At 37.2% G+C, this 24249-nt stretch overlaps 1 protein-coding gene across 1 annotated transcript in view; it reads left to right on the top strand.

The window, feature by feature from the left end:
* The window catches only part of REV3L (REV3 like, DNA directed polymerase zeta catalytic subunit), a 159434-nt gene that overhangs the window by 17110 nt on the left and 118075 nt on the right, over positions 1 to 24249 (top strand). The gene's annotated exons all lie outside the window — the stretch shown is intronic.

The raw sequence follows: 24249 nt of genomic DNA, 5'->3' as shown, positions 1-24249 counted from the left end.
CCTCAGCCTCCCAAAGGCGCGGGATTACAGGCTGAGCCACCGAGCCCGGCTTGATCCTTCTTTTAAAAAACGTTTATAGTGTAAGTAGATGGGAAAAATAAAGTTCACCAGAATGTAAAATGTTTATCTCCAGGGTGCAGACTTGAACAATATTTTTCTTTTTCGTACATTTATATTTTTTTAAAATAAAAGCACTTATTACTTCATTATTAGGGCAAAACCTAACCAACCAAAACACATTATTCACATTTTTCTCCTCTTGAAACCATCATTAGCTTTCTGTATTCTAGAGGTATTTCCCAAAATAAAAATGCAGATTCCTAGGGTCCCCCCAAATGTAGGAAATGCGAGTCTTCAGGGAATGTGTACTTCTAACAAGCACCACAGATGACTCTTAACGTGTTCTACAGTATAGAACTGGCCTGCAGTATAAAACAAAGCACCACATGAGTCAAGCTTTCTCAGGGGTTGGCGCCTTTCATCCTCCTCTTGTGCTGCTTCTCCTAAGCACTTTGCTCTTCTTCCAGAGCAGTTTGCTCTTGCTCAGATGTGTATCTCATGGCTTTGCGCATGTCGGGGATAGAAGACAGGGACCTTGACTGTCCTCTGTGCATTATGCCTGGCGTGGTGTCATCCCTTATTAAATGTTGGGTGAATGCCATTTTTCTGGTTGGAGTGACCTTGTCCCTTTGGTGAATTCTTCATACTTCAAGAAAGTCCTGAGAGTTCATCTGCATTATGAAGCCTCTCCGGACTTTGCCCAGAATTAATCAGTCCTTTATGACACTATTGTACTTTGTACCTCTGCTGGAGCAGTTATCACATTGACTTGCACATTTTTTGTGTGTCTGTTTTAATGTGTCTGACTTCCTGCTTAGAGTGTGAATTTCATGAGGGTAGATCAATATTTGTCCATAGTGTTTGTTGCCTAGACATGCAGTAAAAATTAGAAAAAAACTCATGAAGAAAGGACAAATATATGATTTCACTTATGAAATACCTACAATAGTCAAATTTATGGAGAAAGGAATTAGAATAGTGTTTGCAGGGATTGGGTGGAGGGGAGTGTGGTTTGTTGAATGGGTACAGAGTCTTAGTTTGGGGTGATGGAAAAATTCTGGAGATGGATATTGGTATTGGTTACACAACAATGTGAATGTACTTAATGCCACTGAATTGTATACCTACAAAAGGGACAAAATGGTAAATTTTATATATTTTACCATGATTTTTTAAAAGACAGAATTCAGAAAGATCAGAATCTTGGCCTGTTCACTCAGCTTTGTACTCTGCAGTTCCTAACGCTGTTTTCTTGTTAAATTGTGTTTTCTTTTGACATGGTAGTACTTGATTTTTTAAAATGTTTGAAATTAGGTGGCTCACACCTGTTATCCCAGCACTTTGGGAGGCCAAGGCAGGAGGATTGCTTGAGACCATGAGTTTGAGACCAGCCTGGGCAACATAGTGAGACCTTGTCTCTACAAAAAAACAAAACAAAACAAAGAAACAATTAGACTCAAAAAAATAAATAAAAAATTGGAATTAAATTCATTGTAAACCCATTGAAAATTCTATAACAAGCCAGTATAATTTATAAAGAAGGAAATGGCATATAACTTTTAAAAATCACAATAACTGAAGTGGTACTTAACTGCTATTAACTAGTATATAGAGGTAAAACAGAGGCCATATGACATCATGGGACTTCAAACTTGATGAGATCAACAAGTCTTTTTTTCCTGCTTAGAATTGTCTTGCTGTCCAAGGGCAGGATGATAAGTGAGCAACACAGCACTGAGTACCTCTTATGCCCCAGTTGTTTTTATGGATGACCTTATTTGAGCCCCTTACATCTCTGTGAAGTGGATATAGCTGTTTTCTTGTAAGGAAAGTATATGTGCTACTAAATACTAAGACCTGGAGTCGTTGCAAGCCCAGCTGAAGTCTATGTGTACATCTGAACTTCTGATGAAGTGGTTCTGTCAGACTCAGTTTGCAAAAGCATTTCTTTGGGAACAGTCTAAAAGGTAGATTTGGGACTCTTCACCTAAGAGTGACTGATAGAGTAGGTTTGGTGTGGTGCCCAGAAATATATTGGTGCCTGTGATTATATACCCCTTTGAACCTGCTGTAAGAAGTACTATTTGGATGAAACAGATGATATTTTGTACTGAACAAGGTCTCTATTAGAAACAGATTATTCTGTTACTGGAGTAGTTAAAAATAGTAAGAGTGACACATTATTTCTCCTTTCAGCTGCGTCTTTCTTGTCAACTCCCTATTCTTTCTTGGTTTTCTGCCTCTTGCCATTTCCTGTCAGTTACTAAAAAAATAAATGGTGAATGACTGGTAAGATGAAGGGCGGATATATTCATTCCTCTGTTCTCTTTAAATAAGTTTTATTAAGGTATAGTTTACATGTAGTAAAATTGACTAATTTAGATGAGTTACGACAAACATATGCAGTCATGTTACGCTACCGTCACACAATCATAATGCATAGAACAAGTCTATCACCCTAAAACCTTCCCTTGTTTCTCTGTTAGTCAAACCTCCCATCCCATCCCTGATCCCTGGGAACTAATGATCTGCTGTACTGCAAGTCTGTATGTGTTGATGTATCTTCATTTTTCTTACAAGTACTCTTGGTTCATATGGTCTGTTTACTTCCTAAGTAACCATCAGACTTTTTCCCCAAAGCAGTTGTACCATTTTACATTAGCTCCAGTAACTCAGAGGAGCTCCAGTTTCTTCATAGCCTCTTCAACATTTGTTTATATTTAGCCTTTTAAAATCATATCCTTTCAAGTGGGAGTGTAATGATATCTCACTGTGGTTTTAATTTTCATTTTGCTGAGAATTAAGGATGTTGAACATGTTTTTGTGTGCTTATTTGCCAATCACATATCTTCTTTAGTGAATATCCAAAAATTTTTTTAAACTTATTTTTCTTCTTATTGAGTTGAAAGGGTTCTTTATATATTCTGGACTCAGGTTCTTTATCAGTATTGCAGATATTTTCTCCCAATCTATGACTTGCCTTCTTTTTTTTTTTCTAGTGGTATCTTTTGAAGAGTAATTGTGATTAAGTTTAATTTATCATTTTTTCTTTTATGATTCATGTTTTTTTGTGACCTAAGAAATTTTTGCATAACCTAAAATCTTAAAATATTTTCTCTAATGTTTTCTATAGAATTGTTATGCCCTCTTGTAACAGGTATAGTTTAAACATTCGGATTTCTAGTACCTTTTTTTAAGCATATTAATGGCAATTATTTTGCTCAAGTTCTTTCTAACTTTGAGATAGCTTTATAAAACTTCCCTCTAGTATTTGCCCCAAAATTTGGGTTAAATATGGGCAGAGTGTCAGTAGAACGCCACACAAAGCTACTTTGGTGCCTGGGATTTTAGCTTCTTGCTTTCTAATAATAGTTGGTGTCTTATGGTAGCACACCTTTCACGTTAAAGCCAGCCGTCAGAAGTGTACCCAAAAGTGCTGTTTCAGCCATTTTCCCAGTTACTGATATGAGCACAGGTTCTGTGTGAATCAGACCTGAGGAGATTATGAATGAGCTAGGATGCCTTTTGCTAGGGAATTTAAAACCTAGAAGTTTGAAAGTGATAGATTTGTATAAATATGAATGAGTATTTGTATAAATACTCATTGATTCAACGTGTAATATCTTGAACTATGTAATTAGTTTGTGATCTTGGGAACGGGACTCACTGTGCTCTGACTTTCCGTCCCTTGTAAGCCCGTTCCTTGGCCCTGCTCCCCTTTTCGTGGTGGCCCCTGGAGCTCTTAGAACCTTTCTAATGCCTGACCTGGACCCCACCTGACTCCTTGCTCTGCATATAGGGCTGTGAACCTAATGGTTTTTTTTGGAGTTTTTCATCATTCGTCTCCTTTCTACCCTGCTACCCATGTAGGATAAATGTAATAAACAAATAGCTTTTCTGGTTCTTTCTCTTGTAAGCTGAAGAGGATAGTTGATAGGTAATATCTCATTCCACTCTTCTACATAACCCAGACTGGCTGGTTGTCTTTCCCAGCCAAAACAACATAAGCAGCATATTGGCCAGAAGCAGATATGAGAACCAGCTTTCTAGACCAGACGTTAGAGCAATTTACACAAATGTAAAGCAGTGTCTCTCTTTTCACTAATTTTTTCTTTAATGATACCAATGTGCAGCTTTTCTCATTTCTTTTCTCCCCTTCATAATGCTTAGTAGATAGTGTGCTGTGTGTACCATTTAAGCCCTTGCTTTCCTACCTTTTTGTTGTTGTGTGTAGCACTTACCTTTCACTGCAAGGACTTCAGTTATACATGTGAGAGGGGCCCCCAAAAAACCCCAGAATTTATTTATAAAGAATTGTGTATTTATTTTTACATATTTAAACTTCAGTCATCTTCAAAGGACTCTCCATTTGATGCAATACTCCTGTTGAGATGCTTTTTCTACTGCTTGAAACAGTTGGTTTTTTGTTTGGTTTTTTTTGAGTTGAAGTCTCACTCTGTCGCCCAGACTGGAGTGCAGTGGCTGCTCCCGGCCACCGCAGCCTTGACCTGCCGGGCTCCAGCGATCCTTCCGCCTCAGCCTTCCAGGTAGCTGGAACTACAGGCAGGCGCACGCTACCATGCCTGGCTACTTTTTGATTTATTGTAGAGATGAGGTCTCACCAAGTTGCCCAGGCGGGTCTTGAACCTGCGGGCTCAGGCAATCTACTAACCTCAGCCTCCCAAAGGCGTGGGATTACAGGTTGAGCCACCAAGCCCGGCTCGAAACAGTTTTTGAACTGCTCAGTTTTGATGCCTCTTAGTGTTTCTGCCATTTTTTTTGTTTCACCTCTTCCACATCAGCAAAACATTTCCCTTTGAGATCTTTTTTCATCGGGGGAAACAAAAAAAAAAAGTCAACCAGGGTGAGATCAGGTGAATAGGGAGGGTGGGGCACTGGGGCTTTTTCCGTTTTTGGTGTAAAACTGCTGAGCACTTCGCACAGTGTGGGCAGGTATGTCATCATAGTGGAAGAACCAGTCACCTGTTAGGTGCAATTCTGGTCGTTTCTTCTGCAAATCATGATGCAACCTTCTCAGAACTTCCAGACAAAAGCTTTGGTTGACCATTTAATCTGGAGGAACAAATTCTGAGTACTACAAGGGGCCTGCCCTCCAATAATTACAGGCTTCTTGGGTCTCCCTTCGTATGTGTGTCTGCTTAAAGCTATCACATAAGTTACTAATATTATGATTATTTTCTTTGGGTTTCTTTCTGCGCTTCATTGTCGATGATGTTCTTGCTGTGTCTTAAGTTCATTAGTCCTTAATTCTGGCATTTCTGATATGTTCTTCATTCTACTTATTGTATTTTTCATCTTAAATATGTATTTTTCATCCCTCAGGTGAAAATTTTGATTTATATTCTTTTTATATTTCCACATATCTATTTCCATGTTTAAGTATTACTCTACCTCTTTGAATGTATAGATGATAGTTACAGTAACTGTTTTGATATCTTTGCTTGCTAATTTGATCATCTGTAACATTTCCTGGCATGTGTCTGTAGCTGCTTTTTCTTTTCACTGTGGTCATATTTTCCTGTGACTTCTCATGGTTGGTAATTTTTCACTGGATGCCAGACGTTGTAGATTTCACCTTGCTGCGTTCTCGATATTTTTTGTAGTTTTAGAAATATTCTTGAGCTCTGTTGTGGGACACTGTTAAGTATTTTGGAAATAGTTTAATGCTTTCAAGGCTTGCTTTTATGCTTGGTTGGGCGGGAGCAGAGCAAGCTTCATTTAGGACTGATTTTGTGCCACTGCTGACTCAGGAACCTTAAGATTATTTACTCAATGCCTTGGGAAACATGCAGGTTTTTTTTTTCTTTCTAAATGAAAAAGTATTCCTGCTACTATTTGAGCCCCTGGGATTGTTTTCTCTGCCCCTTTTGGTTTCTTCTTTTTCTGCTTCTGGTAGATTCCTCCTGAATGAAGCATGCTGTCACTTAGATAAAGACGTGTGGGAGGGACCCTGGTGAACCCACTCCAGCCTGTATCTCTGGGGTTCCCTCCCCTCTGGAGAGGCACTCTGCCAGGCACATGCTGACACGCTGGGCCTCCCAGCCTGTTTCCTCCCCTCATGGAGGCTGCCAGGCTTTACCTGGGTGGCTTCCTCCTCTGCTCCCTGGACATGCTGAGTAGGAGCTGGTGGAGGAGTACTCACGTGTTCCCTCCTCTCAGGAACTCCTGTCCCAAGCTGGCCAGTGTCCCATGTGTCAAAAACCATGGTTTCCTATCTTTTTCTATTTTTTCAGTTGTTTCAGGTGGAGGGTCCACTCATCCCCCGTTACTGCACCTGTACTGGAAGCCCTGTCTACTCATTTTTAAAGACCGGCTCAGGTGATCAGCCCACCACAATGTTTCATGTTCCATTTTCTAGTCAGGAATCGTTTGACACAGCGCTTTCAAAAAGGCTCTGATAAAAAAAAAAGGGCTTTGTCCTTGCAGTGTGCAGACATCGCTCAGGCCGTCACAGCACATGCAGACTCCCTCCCCCCATCCAGTCCTCTGCACCCCTCCTTCCTTCCCTGGGGCTCTTCCCCACTACCTTTGGCTCTCACTCGCCAGGTTGTTAACCTTGTCCTCAACACTAGTCCTACACTAGATGGTCAGGTTGCTTGTTTATATGAAGAGTGCTAAGAAGCCAGAAAATCCTCTGCTATTAATCTGGGTGAACAGAGTTCAATACTGATATGACAGCATTCCACGATTAATAATACAATTAACATCAACATTTTTCACTTAAAATTTTTTTTAAATAAGGGTTTTGTGTGAGAAATAACCTGTAAATTCTAACATAGGAAGTTAGAATCTCAAATAATATTCAATAAACACAGGGTTTATACAAGGTAGCACAGCCATTTTGCTTAAGTTTTAGAATTATCTAATGGTATGATTTATCGATCACCTTATGCAAAATACCCATTCTGTGCCAGACCTTTCCAAGGCACTAGAGACATGAAGGAGCTTTCGCTCCAGAGGATGGGCTGGCAGCCTCCAGCGCCTGTCATGCTGCTGGCGCACAGCATAGCGTATTAAATATGACTATTCTCATGCTTCAGCAGGGCTGGGGGAGTTAGTTGCACCAGACCCTCTGGCCCACAGAGCCTAATAAGACATTTGCTGTTTGTCCTGTTATAGAAGAAAAGTTGCTAACTCCTAACACAGGGTGAATTTTTTTTTAATATGAAAAGATTTTCTTTTGACAGTGTCAAAACCTTCTTTCATCAGATCTTAGACTTTGACCAAAATTAACAGCTAAAAAGAGGTTAAATTACTTTCCCAGAATCCTGACGTTATAAGCTCTTGGTTTCATGCTCTCATTAAGAGCACAGGACTGTTTTGTCCCTTAATTTCTGGTTAGCGTTAGTAAGATTGTATCTTTCTCTGTAAGGGTTTCCTAATAGCAAGCATTGGAAAGTTGTATTTGAAATAGCTCCCATGAGGGCATCTGGGTTTTCTGGTGATTCAGAACACATGTGGTGTGGCATTTGGCAAGAAGCTAAAGGCGAGTGTTGCAACTACCAATATAACAAATCGTTTGCCAACCAATCAAGTCTTTTCTGTAATTTTAGCAATTAACACAGCTTTTTTTTTTCCTTCAGTATGCTAAAACAAAGCTTAATAGTATTTGGGATGGTACATATAGTTGAAAATTAACTCTGTTTTCAAATAAAAAATTAAACACAGAAGCTCAGGAAATGCCATGTGAGTCTAAATGTGCTTGTGAGGTTAATAATCAGTATCTAGTTCCTCTGTCTTCATTAGTTCGGATAAAGAAGTCACACTGATATCTGTGAAGTTATTCATCCTTCATGTCCCTGCTACTATAAAAAGAGTAGATTTATTATTCATTTTTAATATGTGCCTAGCTTTTTGAAATACCATAACCATTAATTTTAATTTCTTTTTCTTTCTTTTTTTCTCCCTCTGTTGTCCAGACTGGAGTGTAGTGGCACAGTCACGGGCTCACTGCAGCCTCAATCTCCTGGGCTCAGGCGATGCTCCTGCCTCAGCCTTCCAGGTAGATAGGACTACAGGCACTTACCACCATGCCCAGCTAATTTTTTATTTTTTTGTAGAGACGAGGTTTTGCTATGTTGCCCAGACTGCTCTTGAGCTCCTGGGCTCAGTCTTCCTGCCATGGCCTCCCAAAGTGCTGGGATTACAGATGTGAGTCACCATGCCTGGCTCAATATCAAATACTGGATTTTCCTACAACTTCACAGTAGGAGACTCCCACTGAAGGGACTCTAAGAGAGAAAAAATAGAATCCTGTGATTTGGGAGTTTTTTATAACTAAGATAACCTTTCATCCCAATAATAATTATTATTAGGGTCATGAACTCCTGAGCTCAAATAGTCCTCTCACCTCAGTCTCCCAAAGTGCTGGAATTACAGGTGTGAACCACCCTGTTCATCCTAGCATAATTATTAATAGTGTCCCCTTTTATTCTCAGGAATCCCAGTTTGGACAACAAATATGGTCACTGTATTTATCTATAATCATACTGACCATTGACCAGCTAGATCTGCTTAAACATTTATTCTGATTCTTAACTATTAAATCTCACAGGAGTTGGTGGATTGATGCCTATAAGACAGCACAGTTTTAAAATGAAACTTAACACAGACACAGACTCATCTGAGAGTAAGAGCTTAGATTATGCATGTCTGTGTAGCACAAAAATCCTTTGAATCCCCACTGCTAAAAATGAACTCCCCATGTGGTGTTGGGACTTCCTCAATCTGTCCCAGTCTCCTTTCTAGGCTTATTGCCCATCATTCTCTCTCTTTACTACCATGGACCTTGGAGTTTCCTGAAACTATCCTACCCTGTTTCTACCTCCCATTCCTTTGCTTAAGCTGCTGCTTCTATTTTTTTTTTTTTGCTGCTCTATCTTTTCTAGCTTCCTATTCCTGTGTGTTAAATCCCTACCTATCCTTTAAACACAAGTGCACATATCACTTCCAGCAAGTCTTTCTTGCTGTACTCCTTCCATTTAATTTTCTTTGGAGTCCCCAGGCATTTTGTTTCCATCTCTGTTATAGAAGATCTGTTATTTAAAATTGTGCAGACTCAGTTATTCTGTTACAGGGGCATAGAATGAACTGGCAGAGACTGTTTAATTCATCTAGAACCTACCTCGCCTTGTATAGAGCCCTGCACATGCTCAGATGTTCAGTAAAACTGTGCTGTGAACTGTTGATGTAGCCCCCTGACTTCTTTAGAACAACTAGGCCAGAAAATTTATTTATTTATTTATTTATTTTTGAGTTGGAGTCTCACTCCGTCACCCAGACTGGAGTGCAGTGGCTGCTCCCGGCAACCGCAGCCTCTACCTGCTGGGCTCCGGCGATCCTTCCACCTCAACCTTCCGAGTAGGTGCGCGCTACCATGCCCAGCTGATTTTTTGATTTATTGTAGAGATAAGGTCTCACCAAGTTGCCCAGGTGGGTCTCGAACCCGCCAGCTCAGGCAATCCACTCACCTCAGCCTCCCAAAGTGCTGGGATTACAGGCTGAGCCACTGAGCCCGGCTAGAAAATATTTTTAAAAGAGAATTTATTTGTAAAGTTTTAAGAGTAACTTTAATATTCCAATTTCTAAATTTATTTACTTTTAATTTTCTTTATCTGCATTCTTGCTAACACTTTTTTCTTCAGATAGACATATATTCAGTTCAGCCCCAAAGTTTCTCTTTTTCCTTCCCTTCCAAGGCAGTTTGCTGTATTTCAAGCGTGTATGTCCCTTTCCCATTTCCATCTTATTATCTGCAGTTAATTCTTGAAAACGATGAGATGAGCAGTTGCTTAACTGCCTAGGTTAATTCTCTGGGCTAATCATTGCCTTCCATAAATCTCTCTCACTTTGACCACTGTACTTCTGGAGAAAAAAATAGGATGAAAGGTAGGAAGTTCTCTTTTCCAGTTGAAGAAAGCATAACTTAAACAACCATCTGTGTTTAAAAGTTTTTCTAATTACCAAAAGGAAAAATGACAGATGATATTACAGCTTTGGTGTTTCTTCTTTCTTCAAATAAGCTAATTTCATTCAACTTGGAGTAGGGGAAGCCTGCCACTAACTAACCCTTCATGTTATCTTGGGTGTATCAGAAAGTTTTGTTTGGGTGAAAGCAGACACTCACAGGAATTTTCAGAATCTGAAACCTACAAGTAGAGCAAGATTCTAAAGAGCTGCCTTTGCCACAACTGTTAATAGACTGTTATTTGTCCTTGAGCTAGAATGGCAGTTGGGAAATTTTGTGACAAAATTAATTGGGTTCTCTGATCACATCTTAAACTTTTAGTTTTCTGCAAATTATTGGCATTATTTCATGTAAGTTATAAGCTAAGGATTATGACTAAGTAAAATAGGGTGAACCAATATGCCTTGTCTACCTTATTTGGTTCTAGACTAAGTTTGGGGTCAGTATGTATATGACAGGTTGTCTAAAGTTAATCTTTTCTCGCATGAGGAGAATTAAGACCACAGCTCAGTGGCTGTACCTCCACCGCTGATTTGTTATGGAAGCATAACAAATTAATATTACATCTTCAGAAGTTCACAGGTGATCTTTATCTTTCACTTTATTCTTTTGAGATGAGTGTTGTTTTAGAATACTTGAGAGCTTTGGAAATCTATTGGAGGAGAGGCTTACAGAGGGCCATGCATCAACTCTAATGAACTATGATAGATCTAGATGTTTGCTTATAGCCTCTGAGGAAGATACATCCAATTCTCGCAGGTACTTCAGCATCAGGAAATTCCTCTAGATTGGGCTGAGGAGACAGGGAGTGTGTAAGGGGGTGGGGGAAGAGGGGATGGGTCAGTGCAGACAAATGGCACTCTCACCTCATTGCGCCTTTACATTTGGGCCTTTAGTCACATGGGTCCTCACTTCGGAACATCTTCAGTGGCGCCACCATGACTTTTATAATTGGGAAAAAAGTCATAGCATTTTGTAGTACAAAAAAGTTCTCATCCTTAGCAAGGAATAACCAAGTTAATTGTGTTCTGGGAAGGAACTTGAAGATTGTGGGATGAAAAACTGTCTTTTTGTGTTATATTTTAGAAGAGATAGTGTCTAAGTTTGTTCTGTGCTCCTATAACAGAATACCTGAGATTGGGTAATTTTAAATGTTTTTCCATTTTGCCTTCCTTTTAACTGAACATTCTGTGTTCAAATTATTTTTCTCAAGTGGTCATGGTGGTTCATGCATGTAAGTCCCGCACTTTGGGAGGCCAAGGCAGAAGGATTGCTTGAGGTCAGAAGTTTGAAACCAACTTAGGCAACATAGTGAGATTCTGTCTCTACAATTAATTTTAAAAGTTAAAAAAAAAATTATTTCTCTCTTCTCACAATATGTGGCTAAAAGTATCCTTCAGTATTTTGCTTAGTATCCTAAACATATTTTAGTTCATTACTCTTAAATTCTACCTTTATAAAGCCCTAGGAGGTGGGCACACTTCAGCCAAGTTCTTTGTGAGCTTATGACAAGGATGGCCTGTACTCTAGTTTCCAATAAGATGTTCCTTATTGACATCTGAGACCTCATCAGAATGGCCTTTACTCATATTTCTACCAGTATTCTGATCAGATCCTCTTAAGTCATCTCTAAGAAGTTCCAGACTTTCCTCACAGCTCTTTTCTTCTGAACCTGCACCAGAATTGCCTTTCATGCTCTATTCATGGCAATCTAGGCTTTTTCTAGCTTGCTCCTCCAAATTATTCCAGCATCTCCCCATTATTCAGTTCCAAAGCTACTCCCATGTTTTCAGGTATTTGTTATAGCAACAGTCCCACTTCTCATACCAACTTTCTGACTTAGCCCATTTTGTGCTGCTATAATAGTGTATCACAGACTGTCATTTGTAAAGAGTAGTTTATGTGGCTCATAGTTCTGGAGGCTGAGAAGTCCAAGACTGAAAAACTGCATTTAGTGAGGGTCTTCTTACTGCGTCATGAAGGCATTACATGATGAGAGAGTGCGGGAAAGGGGATCAGACTCATTCTTTTATCAGGAACCTATTCCCATGATAACTGACCCTCTTCTGAGATAGTGACAGTAATCTATTCATGAGCACTCTGCCTTCATGACCTGATCCCCTCTTAAAGGTCCCATCTCTTAACACTGTTGCATTGGGGCTCAAGTTTCCAACATATGAACTGTGGGAGTAGCATATTCAAACCATAGAAGATAGATTGGTAAGTTTTCTAAATAGGGGATTAGAAATGAATGATTTGACAGACTTGAGAGGCTTGGAAGGCTGAAAGTTGTCTAGAAACGTTAGAATTGGGAGAGTATTCTTCCTGGCAGTTTATAAGATTAATCAAGAGAAACTAGTGAAAATATAAATTATTTTCATGTAAGACAGAATATGTAGAATAAATACTTAGGAGACATTGTGAAATGCCAGGTAAATTCAAAGTCAGTATTGGATTAGGAAGGAGTATGGATTATGAAAGAAATGTCAGTGTTGTTATCTTAATAGACAGTCTTATAGATTATTAAATGTTTTTGTTCAATTCAGTGACCTTTTAACTTTGGATTTTTTTTCTTTCCTCTTAAGAATTCCTTGTAAAGTATCACAATGGTGATTTTTAAAAATATTAGTATATCTATGATATGACTAGAAATAGAATACAAATCACGAATTTTATTGGATAAAATATATACCTGGAGTATTTTTATTAGTTTGTTTGAATTGGTATTTTGTTGTATTGAAAAGAACATCAGACTAAGATTTAATAGTGAGGCTCCTTCAGTCCTGATTCTTGTGTAGTTAACTGTGTGACTTGGAGTACTCTGAACCTCTTAGCTTGTGTCTTACTGACTTGTCTTTTTGTATTCTAGTTACTGACTGTTAGTTGGTTACATGCATTGGAAGCATCTCTTCCTGGTCTGTTTGTCTTTGTACTTAGTTTATGGTATTTGTGTCCATTTTAACTTAAATAAAATCATAGGATTTTTTTTCTTTTGGTGATTTATGTTTTTTTATGCTTGTTTTAAAAATTCTCTTCTAAACTGATACTTTTTAAAGTATTCTTTTATATACTTTTTACCCTTGAATTTGAATCCATTGTTGGTTGAATCCATTGTTGGGCAGTGTGATATTGGAAATATAATTTTTTTTACTTTCTCAGCTCGATAACCAGTTGGCCTAGCACTATGCAGTGAGTAATCCATTCTTTCTCCACTGATCTGTAGTGTCATGAATCTATATTTTTAAACAATACTTTCTAATCTGCCGATAAATTGTTGAAGGCCTGTGTGCGTGGTAGATTTTCAGGTCAGTTACCACTGCTGTATACTTTTTGTTCCTCTATTATTTGTCCATATTCTGCAGAAGAAATGGGGCATGGATGAAATGGTACTATTTTCTCTTTGGTTTGGAATGTTTAAAATAGTTATCAGTGATCTCAGAGCTTTGGAACATAGAAGTAACTTCTTTTTATAAAGCAGTTAAGATTACCTGGTCTATACCATTAAGGTCATGTATCAGGCTGAAGGAAAACACTAAAGATAGTCTCTTGCAAATTTCCTCATAAAGTGAATAAGTGAACAGTCTTTGGCTGAATGCTAAGCTGTATATAGACAGATTGAGACTCTGTGTAGCCAGGCAGATATTTTCAGGGAAAGAACAACTATTGAAAACCATAAGTTAAGTAACTGCCAAAGTTTGCAAAAGTTCTACAAAATATGTAGATTTTGTCTACCCAGAGTATTAAGACATTTTTTTTAAAACAGAGACAGGATCTTGCTATGTTGCACAGGCTGGTATCAGACTACAGGACTCAACCGATCCTCCCACCTCAGCCTCACAGAGTGCTGGGATTACAGGTGTGAGCCACCAAAACTGGCTGAGACCTTCTTGAATACCCCAGGTATTCAGTAGAAACTCCAGAAAGGCCACGCTATATGAGTAGGGATAATGTAGTCCTAGAGTAAAGACTTTTCTGGACCTGTACTAACAAAACTTAAAAGCGTTACTGAAAACAATTAGATTGATCTACAAGTATATTAATTGCCTGCTAGAAAAAAACTCAACACCCTTGAAAGGAAGATATTAAAATCCACATACAAACAAGTATCCACAGTGCCTAGCGTCTGTTTAAAAATTGCTAGATATGTGAAGAAATAGGAAAATGTAATCTGTAACTAAAAGAAAAATCTGTCAATAACAATAGATCCAGAAATGAAATACATGATGACTCACTGAAAAGGACCTTAAAACGGGTATTATAAATATGTTCAATAATAGAAATGAAAACACAGTAGAATGAAACCTATAAACAATAATACAAACCCTAAGCAGTGTGCATGCACATACAGAGACCAAGGCACATCATAATCTAATTTTCGAAAACTAGTAATTTGACCAGGTGTGGTAGCTCACGCCTGTAATCTCAGCACTTTGGGAGGCTGAGGCAGAAGGATCGTCTGAGCTCAGGAGTTAGAGGCTGCAGTAAGCCACAGTCGTGCTTCTGCACTTCAAACTCCAAATAAAAAAAAAACTAGTAATCTATTTTACTAGCTACTAGTAATTAAGAAAACTAGTAATTTTTAAAGCAGCCAAAAAAAAAAAAAAAAATTCCTCAAGCTACATAGCAACAATCATAAGAATTACTGCTCTCATCAGTACACCATTTCTGAAAGAAAAAAAGAAAGCCCTAGAATTCTCTAATCAGCTAAAGTATACTTCAAAAATCAAGGTGAAGTAAAGCTGTGAGAACTTACTGTAAGCAGATTTTTTTTTTTTTTTTTTTGAGTTGGAGTCTCCCTCGGTCGCCCAGACTGGAGTGCAGTGGCCGCTCCCGGTCACAGCAGATTTTAGCTATGAGAAAAATCAAGGATGCTATGCTCTTTAGGCTAAAGGAAAAGAATACTATATGGAAACCCAGACTTGTACAAAGAAATGAAGAACTCCAGAAATGGTCAGTATATGGGTACATAGAAAATCTTGCTTTTCTCCTTAATTTCCTTAGAACATAATTGTGTGAAGCAAAAATAATATCAGTGCATTACATGGCTAATAAAAGAATACAGTGAGACTCCAACTCAAAAAAAAAAAAAAGGGGGTGAACAACCATTGGTCTAAACTTTCATTTTAAGGAGTTCGAAAAAGGAGAGCAAATTAAATCCAAAGTAGAAGGAAACAGATCAGAAGCAATGGGAGCAAACACCACAAAAAATGCAGAGAATGGAGGCATACTGTGAATTGTACAGCACCTAATAAAAGAATACAGTTAGTAAAGCTGTTGACAAAAGTAAATCTTCAAGAAGGCAGGTTAGGAAGGAAGATGGGCAAAGAATAAGCAGGAAATATAGAAAACAATAGCAGGAGATAATCTTTAAATCCCCAACCACTTAAATAATTGCATTAGACTTAAATCAATTATTCATTCTAATTTAAAAGCAAAACACAACTGTATACAGCTTATAAGAATCATGTTAAATATAAGGATGTGAATAGTTTAAAAGTAAAACAATGGAGAAATGTATATCCTGCTAGGAAAAATCATAACACTAGGGTAGCTAAATATCAGGCAAAGTAGACTGCATGGTAAGAAGTTTTACCATCAGAATTAAAGAAAAACATTTCAAAATGATAAAAAGTTCAAGTTATCAAAATGACATACAAGAGCTTCAAAAAACCTGATGCAAAACTGACATAAAGGGAGGAACATAAATTTAGTGTTATAGTTTGAGACTTCAACACTCTTTAGTGTTTGATAAAACAAATAGAAAATCAGTAATGTTATTAAATTCTTGAACAACAGTTTCAACCAACTCATTCTAATTGACACTTATAGAACCCTACACTTAATAACTTGGGAGTACACATTGTTTTCAACATCAAATGGAACATTTGCTAAGATAGATTATATACTGACTCCAAAATAAGTTCCAATAAATCAATCTAAGAGGATTGGACTCAAACAGGATATGGTTCCTCACCACAATGGAATTAAATTAAAAATGAGAAAAACTCTTCAAATATTTGGAAATAAGACAACAGTCTTACATTACCTATGGGTCCAGAGAAATCAGAACATATTCCGAGCTGATAATAAAAACAGCAAATCAAAATGTATCAGATGCAGCAGAAGCAATACTTAGAGGGAAATTTATGATTGAAAGTGTACTATTAAAAAAGGGTGAAGCCGGGCTTGGTGGCTCAGCCTGTAATCCCGCGCCTTTGGGAGGCTGAGGTGAGTGGATTGCCTGAGCCTGTGGGTTCGAGACCCGCCTTGGCAGCGAGATCTCATCTCTATAATAAAATCACAAAATCAGCTGGGCGTGGAAGCGCATGCCTGTAATTGTGGCTACTTGGAAGGCTGAGGCAGAAGGATCGCCGAAACCCAGCAGGTCGAGGCTGCGGTGGGCGGGAGCGGCCACTGCACTCCAGTCTGGGCAATAGAGTGAGACTCCAACTCAAAAAATAAAAATAAAAAAAAGGATGAACAACCATTGGTCTAAACTTTCATTTTAAGGAGTTTGAAAAAGGAGAGCAAATTAAATCCAAAGTAGAAGGAAACAGATCAGAAGCAATGGTGTCGAAATGGACAAACAATAGAGCTAATGCAAGGAAATCAAAAGTTGTTTCTGAGGAAATATTGATACAATTGCTAAGTCATTACACCTTTAATCCCTATCTTTCTTGATCATTGTGTTGGAGGTACCAGTCAGTTCAATAAGACAAGAAAAGCATGTATTCAGACTAGAAAGGTAGTAGTAAAACTAAGACTTTATTTGTAGATAAAATAAACATCTATACAGAAAACTCTAAGAAATCTTTTTTTTTTAGTTGGAGTCTCATTCTGTCGCCCGGTCTGGAGTGCAGTGGCACACTCCCGGCCACCGCAGCCTCAGCCTTCCAAGTAGCCGGAACTACAGGCATGCGCTACCACACCCGGTTAATTTTTTTATTTATTATAGAGACTAGGTCTTGCCAAATTGCTTAGTTGGGTCTCGAACCTGTGGACTCAGGCAATCCACTCACCTCGGCCTTCCAAAATGCTGGGATTACAGGCTGAGCCACTGAGGCCGGCCAAGAAATCTTAAAAGCAGAAACAAAATCAGCTACCAGATCTAATATGTGAATTTAGCACAGTTATAGGATACAGTATTGTTGTTAAAAAATAAATTATTGTTATACACTAGCAGCAATTAGAAAATGAAATTTTTAAAATGCCATTTACAGTAGCACAGAAAAGCATAAAACGAATAAATTTAACAAGGTACATGCAAGATACTTACACTGGAAAACTAGCATTGCTGAGAGAAATTAAAGACCTGCGTAAATAAAGAGAGATTCTTTATTTATGGATTGAACGTATCAATATTGTTAAGATGTCAGTTCTTCTCAAGTTATAGATTCAGTGTAGTTCTAATCAAGTTACCACTGTTTCTATAACATTTGACAAATAGGTTTTGACATTTCTGTGGAAATGCAAAGGACCAAGAATAGTGATGAAAATGGTTTTGAAAAGGACTAGCGAGCTAGAAGGACTTGAGCTACCTGGTTTCAAGATTTACTGTGAAGGTACAGATGAAGACTCTGTGGATGACAGACAAGTAGATGAGTGGAACAGAATCAAGTCCAGAATTACATCCTCAGTTAAATGGCAAATTGATTTTTTTTTTTAACAAAGGAGACAAAGCAGTTCACTGAGGGGAAGGGAAGTCTTTGAAACAAATAGTTTTGAAATACCTGACTATATGGGTATAAAAATAATCCTCAATAAACCACTCATTCTGGTCACCAAAATTAGATATACACCATGAACCCTAATGTAAAAGTTCAAACTATGAAGTGTCTACCAGAAAACAAGAGAAAATCTTCATATAGGAGCAAGAGAGAGGGTAGAAGCAATGATTTCTTAAGACCAGGAAATATAGCTGTTGTTCGGTGGTTCAGCCTGTAATCCCACGCTTTGGGAGGCTGAGGTGAATGGATTACCTGAGCCTGCAGGTTCGAGACCTACCTGGGCAACTTGGCGAGACCTCATCTCTACAATAAATTTTTTAAAAATCAGCCGGGCGTGGTAGCACGCGCCTGTAATTCCGGCTACTCGGAAGGCTGAGGTGGAAGGATTGCCGGAGCCCAGCAGGTCGAGGCTGCAGTGGCCGGGAGTGTCCACTGCACTCCAGTCTGGGCGACAGAGTGAGACTCCAACTCAAAAAAAAAAAAAAAAAAGACCAGGAAAAGTTAGCCATAAAAAAAGTAAAAATGACATCAAAATTAAGAACTTCTGCTCATCAAAAGGTACTATTAATAAAATGAATAGGTAATTCACAGTTTAGGAGATAATATTCCCCAAACATATACCTAACAAAAGGTTGTGTCTGCATATATAAACAACTCTTCACCTTAGTGATAAAAAGACAAAACAGCCCAATAAAAGACAAATCAGCAAAAGACTTTATTTAATAGATATTTCACTAAGGAAGATATATGAATATCCAATATGCACACAGAAAAGTGTTTAGCATACTTTAGTCATAAGGGAAATGCAAATTAAAACCACAATGAGATACTAGTATACAGCCACTAAAATGGCTACAGTAAAAAAGACTGACAACACCAAAGACTGGCATGGTGTGGTAGGACAACTAGAACTTTTACCAGCTTTTTGCTGGTGGTAGTATAAATTGGGACAACTACCTGAAAAAATCTGGATGGAAGTTTCTTGTAAATGTAACCCTTTGCACTCTGATGTCCACTCTGAGGGGACATCATAAACCTAGCAAACCACTCGTTGTCCCCTCTCAAGGGACAGAAAAAGATTGCTGGGGATTATATGGGACAAACTTATGCAAGTGCAAATTTTTCAAAAATGTATGTTTTCTTGAAGTTTTCCATTCAGATTGCATGAAAAAGCAAATAAAGAGATGGAATATATACTGAGATGTATGTAAAAAAAAATCAACTGACATTGTCTAGAAAGAATGTGTGAAGTGCTTTCACAGTGGTGCAGACACTTTGTAACAGAAGGTAGTGATAAAGAACGTTTGTATAAGGCAGCTGTGGATATACCCTTTGTGTCATATGGTATAACTTGAAAAGATAGATAAGCAAGTTACTATAGCCTTAAAAAGACTTTCGATGTTGAAGGTAGATCGTATTGAAATATCGAGTGGCATAGATTTAATATATCTATGTGCATTAAGTCAGAAAAGTAATATTCTTTTGATTAATTTCATTTGTGGTTTTGTAATTTACAGTTGGAAATTTTTTATCCATTCATTTACTTTGCAGAACAAGGGCAAAATGAAAAGACAAAAGTGAGAGTTATAAACAACAGCAAAGATGAATTAGATTTAGACTTTTTTACAGATAAGTTAGAAAAAAATAAACATTCATATGGGAGAAAACGACAGTAGTGACAGTGATATCATCCCACCAAGAAGAAAACGGGTGAATGTAATAGGTGATAGTGGTGAAAGTGTTAGTAGCTTCAAAGAAATAGAAGACAGCGTATTGTCAAGTGAAGAACAGGAAGATGTTACAGAAAAAGACAATCCTCCAGCAAAAATAAATTTTATATATCTGAAACAACAGGACCACAAATAGCAAGCAATATAGGGAAACAAGCCGACGATTTTACTCTGTATTTTACAAATGAATTAGTGGATAGTGTAATTTAAAAAACAAATCGTTATGAGGATGAAAAAGATGAGGATAAAACAGCCGTCACGCAAATCGATTTGGCATAAGTAGCATGATGTTGACTAACAGGAATTTTTAACTTTTATCGCAGTTATCCTAAATATGGGAATAATTTGCAGGAGGTCACCTGCTTTCAATAGTAAAATACTCTTTTTTCCTGAAACACTCAATAGAGTAAGGTTTATACAAGTCTCCTGGATGCTTCATTTGAAGATACCTACATCAAGTGATGGAACAATCAGAACTTGTTTTCAGAAGGCCGGTAATTATTTGGAATACATTGATTCAAAATTTTCACAATATTTCATAGCAGATTAGGCAATTTGTGTTGTCAAATCCATTGTTCAATTTAAAGGGCAAATATCATAACATACAATCCTAATTAGCCTACCAAATGGGGTATATGCATTTATATGCTAGCTGATTCAAAAACAAAGGTTTTTTCCAATACTTCCCTACTATGGCAGCATAACATCTAAATTCATATCATTTGACCTGATCTTCCAGTAAGCAGCAGAATTCCATTACATTTATATAAAAAGTTGTTGGAGAAAGTTCCCAGTGCAGCAGAATATCACATGTTTACTGACAGACATTATAGTAGTATTGTCCTAGAAGAAGAGCTACTAAAGGTGAAATGTCACCTTACTGGTACAAAGTCAACCAAAAGGGAAAACCTGCAGAAATCAAAAAACCAAGATTTTTAATGAAGAAAACAGCATATAGGAAAAATAAACCTATACTTCTTGCATGGAAGGGCAAAAGGATCATTACAATTCTCAGCACTTGGAATCATGCAGAAGTGAAATCTACCACAAGAACATCACGTGATGAAAATATGGTATCTGTCAAAAAACCTGATTCTAAATCATATTGCAGATATGAACGGTATGGATCATGTGGATCAGTATGCTTCTACACATTGTTATGAAAATCTTTAAAATGGTGGAGGAAATTATTCTTCTGGGGACTAGAAATATGCATTATTAACTCCTATATACTTTACTGAGCATTAAAAAAAATATGAAAATTCTGTGTCCCATTTGAAATTTGTTGAGCTTCTGATCAGTCAGTTGAGAAGTGATTTTCAGGAATCAGGAGTGTGTCCTTCCATATAATCTTCGAACAACTGACCGGGCAATAAATTACACATTTTTATTAATGTTGAAGGAAGACTGCATTGTCTGCTCGAATAGAAAAACATTGGGTGGGAGATGTCCGCCAAATTACTATTGCACAACATATATCCATAAATTACTATTGCACAACATATATCCATGAACTTGCAATGTATGTTGGTGACTGTTTAATAAGTTACCACATGTTAGAAAAATATAAGACATAAAATTTTGATTTTTTTTGTCAACATAAGTTCCTCAGTGTTCTAAATTCTATTATAAGCCAAATATCATAATAAATAATTCATTCCAACACTATACTATTTAATATGAAGTGATTGGTCTTTTACTATTTCGTTAAAAAGTGCAGTTGAGTTGCTGGTAGGTGATCTGTGAGACAGAGACGTCTACAAGTGCAAAGGGTTAAACATATGACCCAGCAATTCCACTCTCACAAAGGGATTTTGTAGGTGACAATTTTTTTTTCTTTCTTTGATTACTCTGAAAATGTTGCTTCACTAACTTCTGGTTTGCTTTTTTTTTGATAGAGACACAGAGGATAGCTTGAGGCCAGGAGTTTGAGGCTATAGTACACAGTTCTCATGCCTGTTAATAGCTGCTGCACTTTAGCCTGAGCAACACAGCAAGACCCTGTCTCTTAATAAATAAATAAAAATACTATCGTGCATCGTTAAATAGAAATAAAGATATGCAAGTGGTTTTGGTGACTAATGATTATATTTCTCTCAATTTATTCATAATTTATTTCTGTAATGTAAATACAATAATTTTATTTTAATGAATGCATTGACTCTAATGGTATGTTCAAAATTAGATGTTCTCATTAGAGACTGCCAAAGAATACGAGTATAGCTAGATTTTAAAAATTATATAACAGTTTTATTGAGCTATAATTCACAATACCATACATTTTACCTATTTTAAATGTACAATTCAATTATTTTTAGTGTATGTATTCAGAGAGTTGGGCAGCCATAACCACAATCAATTGTAGAACATTTTATTACCCTGAAAAGAAACACAATGTCCAACGGTGGTCACTGCTCATTTCTAGCCAATCCCTTAAGCCCTAGCGACCATTAATTTCCTTTCTGTCTCTATAAATATGCCTATTTTGGACAATTCACATAAATGGAGTAATACATTTTGTGGTCTTTTGTGTCCAGCTTCTTAGCATAATATTTTTAAGGCTTATTCATGTTATAGCATATTATCAGCACTCCATTCCTTTTTATGGCTGAGTGATATTTTATTCTATGGATATTCTATATTTATCCACTTATTATTGGTTTTTACCTTTTGTCTGTTATGACTAATGCTGTTGTGAATGTTCATGTACAAGTATTTGTGTGGATGTATGTTTTCATTTTTCTTAGATACATACCTAGGAGGAGAATTGCTGGTCACAGGACAACTATGTGTAACTGAGGAACTGCCAGACTATTCTCTGAAGTGCCTACACCATTTAACATGCCCAACAATAGTGTCTGAGGTTTCTAATTTCTCTACAACACTGGTTATTGTCTGATTTTTTGATTATAGCTATCTTAGTGGATGTGAGGTGGTATTTCCTTGTGGTTTTGATTTGCATTTTGCTGATGGCCACTGATGTTGAGTATCTTCATGTGCTTATTGGCCATTTGTACATCTTGGAAAAATGTCTATTCACATCCTTTGCCCATTTTTAAATACTTAGTTTAATTTTGTTGTTGAAACATAATAGATGTACATATTTTGGGAGTACATATGATAATTTAATACATTCATATAATTTGTACAGATCAAATCAGTGTAACTGGGATAATCATCACTTTAAATATTGGTCTTTTCTTTATGCTGGAAATATTTGAATTATTCTCTTCTAGATATTTTGAAATATTCAATAGGTTATTGTAAACTGTTGTCATCCTACTCATCTCTTAGACACTAGGTCTCATTTCTTCTATCAAACTGTATATTTGTACCCATTAATTGACATCTCTTCTTCCTCCCACCCCCACTTTCCTGACCTCTGATAACCACCAGTCTCCTCTCTGTCTTCATGAGATCCACTTTTTTAGCTCCCACGTATGAAAGAAAATGTGATATTTGTCTTTATGTACTTGACTTTTATTTCACTTAACAAATGGCTTATGTTCCATCCATATTTCTGTGAGGATTTCATTATTTTTTTATGACTGAATGATATTTCATTGTGTGTGTGTGTGTGTGTGTGTGTGTGTGTATACGTGTGTACACCCACACCCCCCCCCCCACATATTCTTCATCCATTTGTTCATTGATATGCACTTAGGTTACTGTTGTTCAGTATGTGAAGTTGAAATATTAATTCATTTCCTTCTAGTTCCTTTACAAAAGAGGGGTGTGAGGATAGTATGGATATCTTTATTGTTATTATTTGAAATACAGTATTTATAAGAAGAAAATTATATACATGTCATCAATTTTCTTCTAGACTCAGTTGAGAGCCTCCTCAGGAGGCATCCAGTTTAAAAAATACATCCTGTGTGTCCTTTTTTCCAACAATAGTTCTCAGTTTTCCGACATTTACTGTGGGTGTTTTACAATTCATCTCAATACTGCCACTGATATAAACACATAGAGATTAGTTCTATAATATTGCCCTCACTTCAGACACCAGCTACAAATGGAGTCCACAGGGTGTCTGAATTTCTGCCCCATCCTGAGGCTGAATACTGAATTTCTGCCCCATCCTGAATACTAATGAGATGATTGAGCCCCAGGCACAATCATCTCATTACTATTCAAAAAGACACATCACTTAGGACAGTCCAGGCATTTTAGGAACTGCATGCCAGGAACCAGGGGCAGAGATCAGATATATATCTCATATATATAGATCACAGTGTCACATCCCCCTTATAGAGTCTTCATTTCAGTTACTTTACTTTCCAACTCCAGAATTTCTATTCCGTTTTGTTTTATTTTATTTCATTTTATTTTATTTTTTATAATTTCTGTCTCTTTGTTGATACTCTGGTAAGACATTGGTCTCATACTTTCCTTTAATTCTCTAGACAAGGTTTTCTTTAGTTCTGCAAAATATTAATAATAGCTGGTTTAAAGTCTTTGTCCAGTAAGTCCAACTTCTGGACTTCTTCATGGAAGGCTTCTATTGACTGTTTTGTTTTGTTTTTGCACATGAACTGTATATTTTCTTGTTTGTATGTATGTCTTATAGTATTTTTGTTGAAATCTAGGCATTTTAAATTACATAGCAATTCTGGAAATCAGATTCCTCCTTACCCCAGGGTTTGTTTTGTTTTTGTTGCTGCTGTTTGTTTCTTTAGTGATTTTTCTGGGCTAATTCTGTACAGTCTCCCTGTTTGAAGTCTCTGTTCAGCTAGCTTAA

This window comes from Carlito syrichta, unplaced genomic scaffold, assembly GCF_000164805.1.
Source record: "Carlito syrichta isolate Samal-C Ts95f unplaced genomic scaffold, Tarsius_syrichta-2.0.1 Scaffold303669, whole genome shotgun sequence".
Lineage (NCBI taxonomy): Eukaryota > Metazoa > Chordata > Mammalia > Primates > Tarsiidae > Carlito > Carlito syrichta.
The sequence above is the reverse complement of the archived record's forward strand: the minus strand, read 5'-3'. Positions and strand labels throughout refer to the sequence as shown.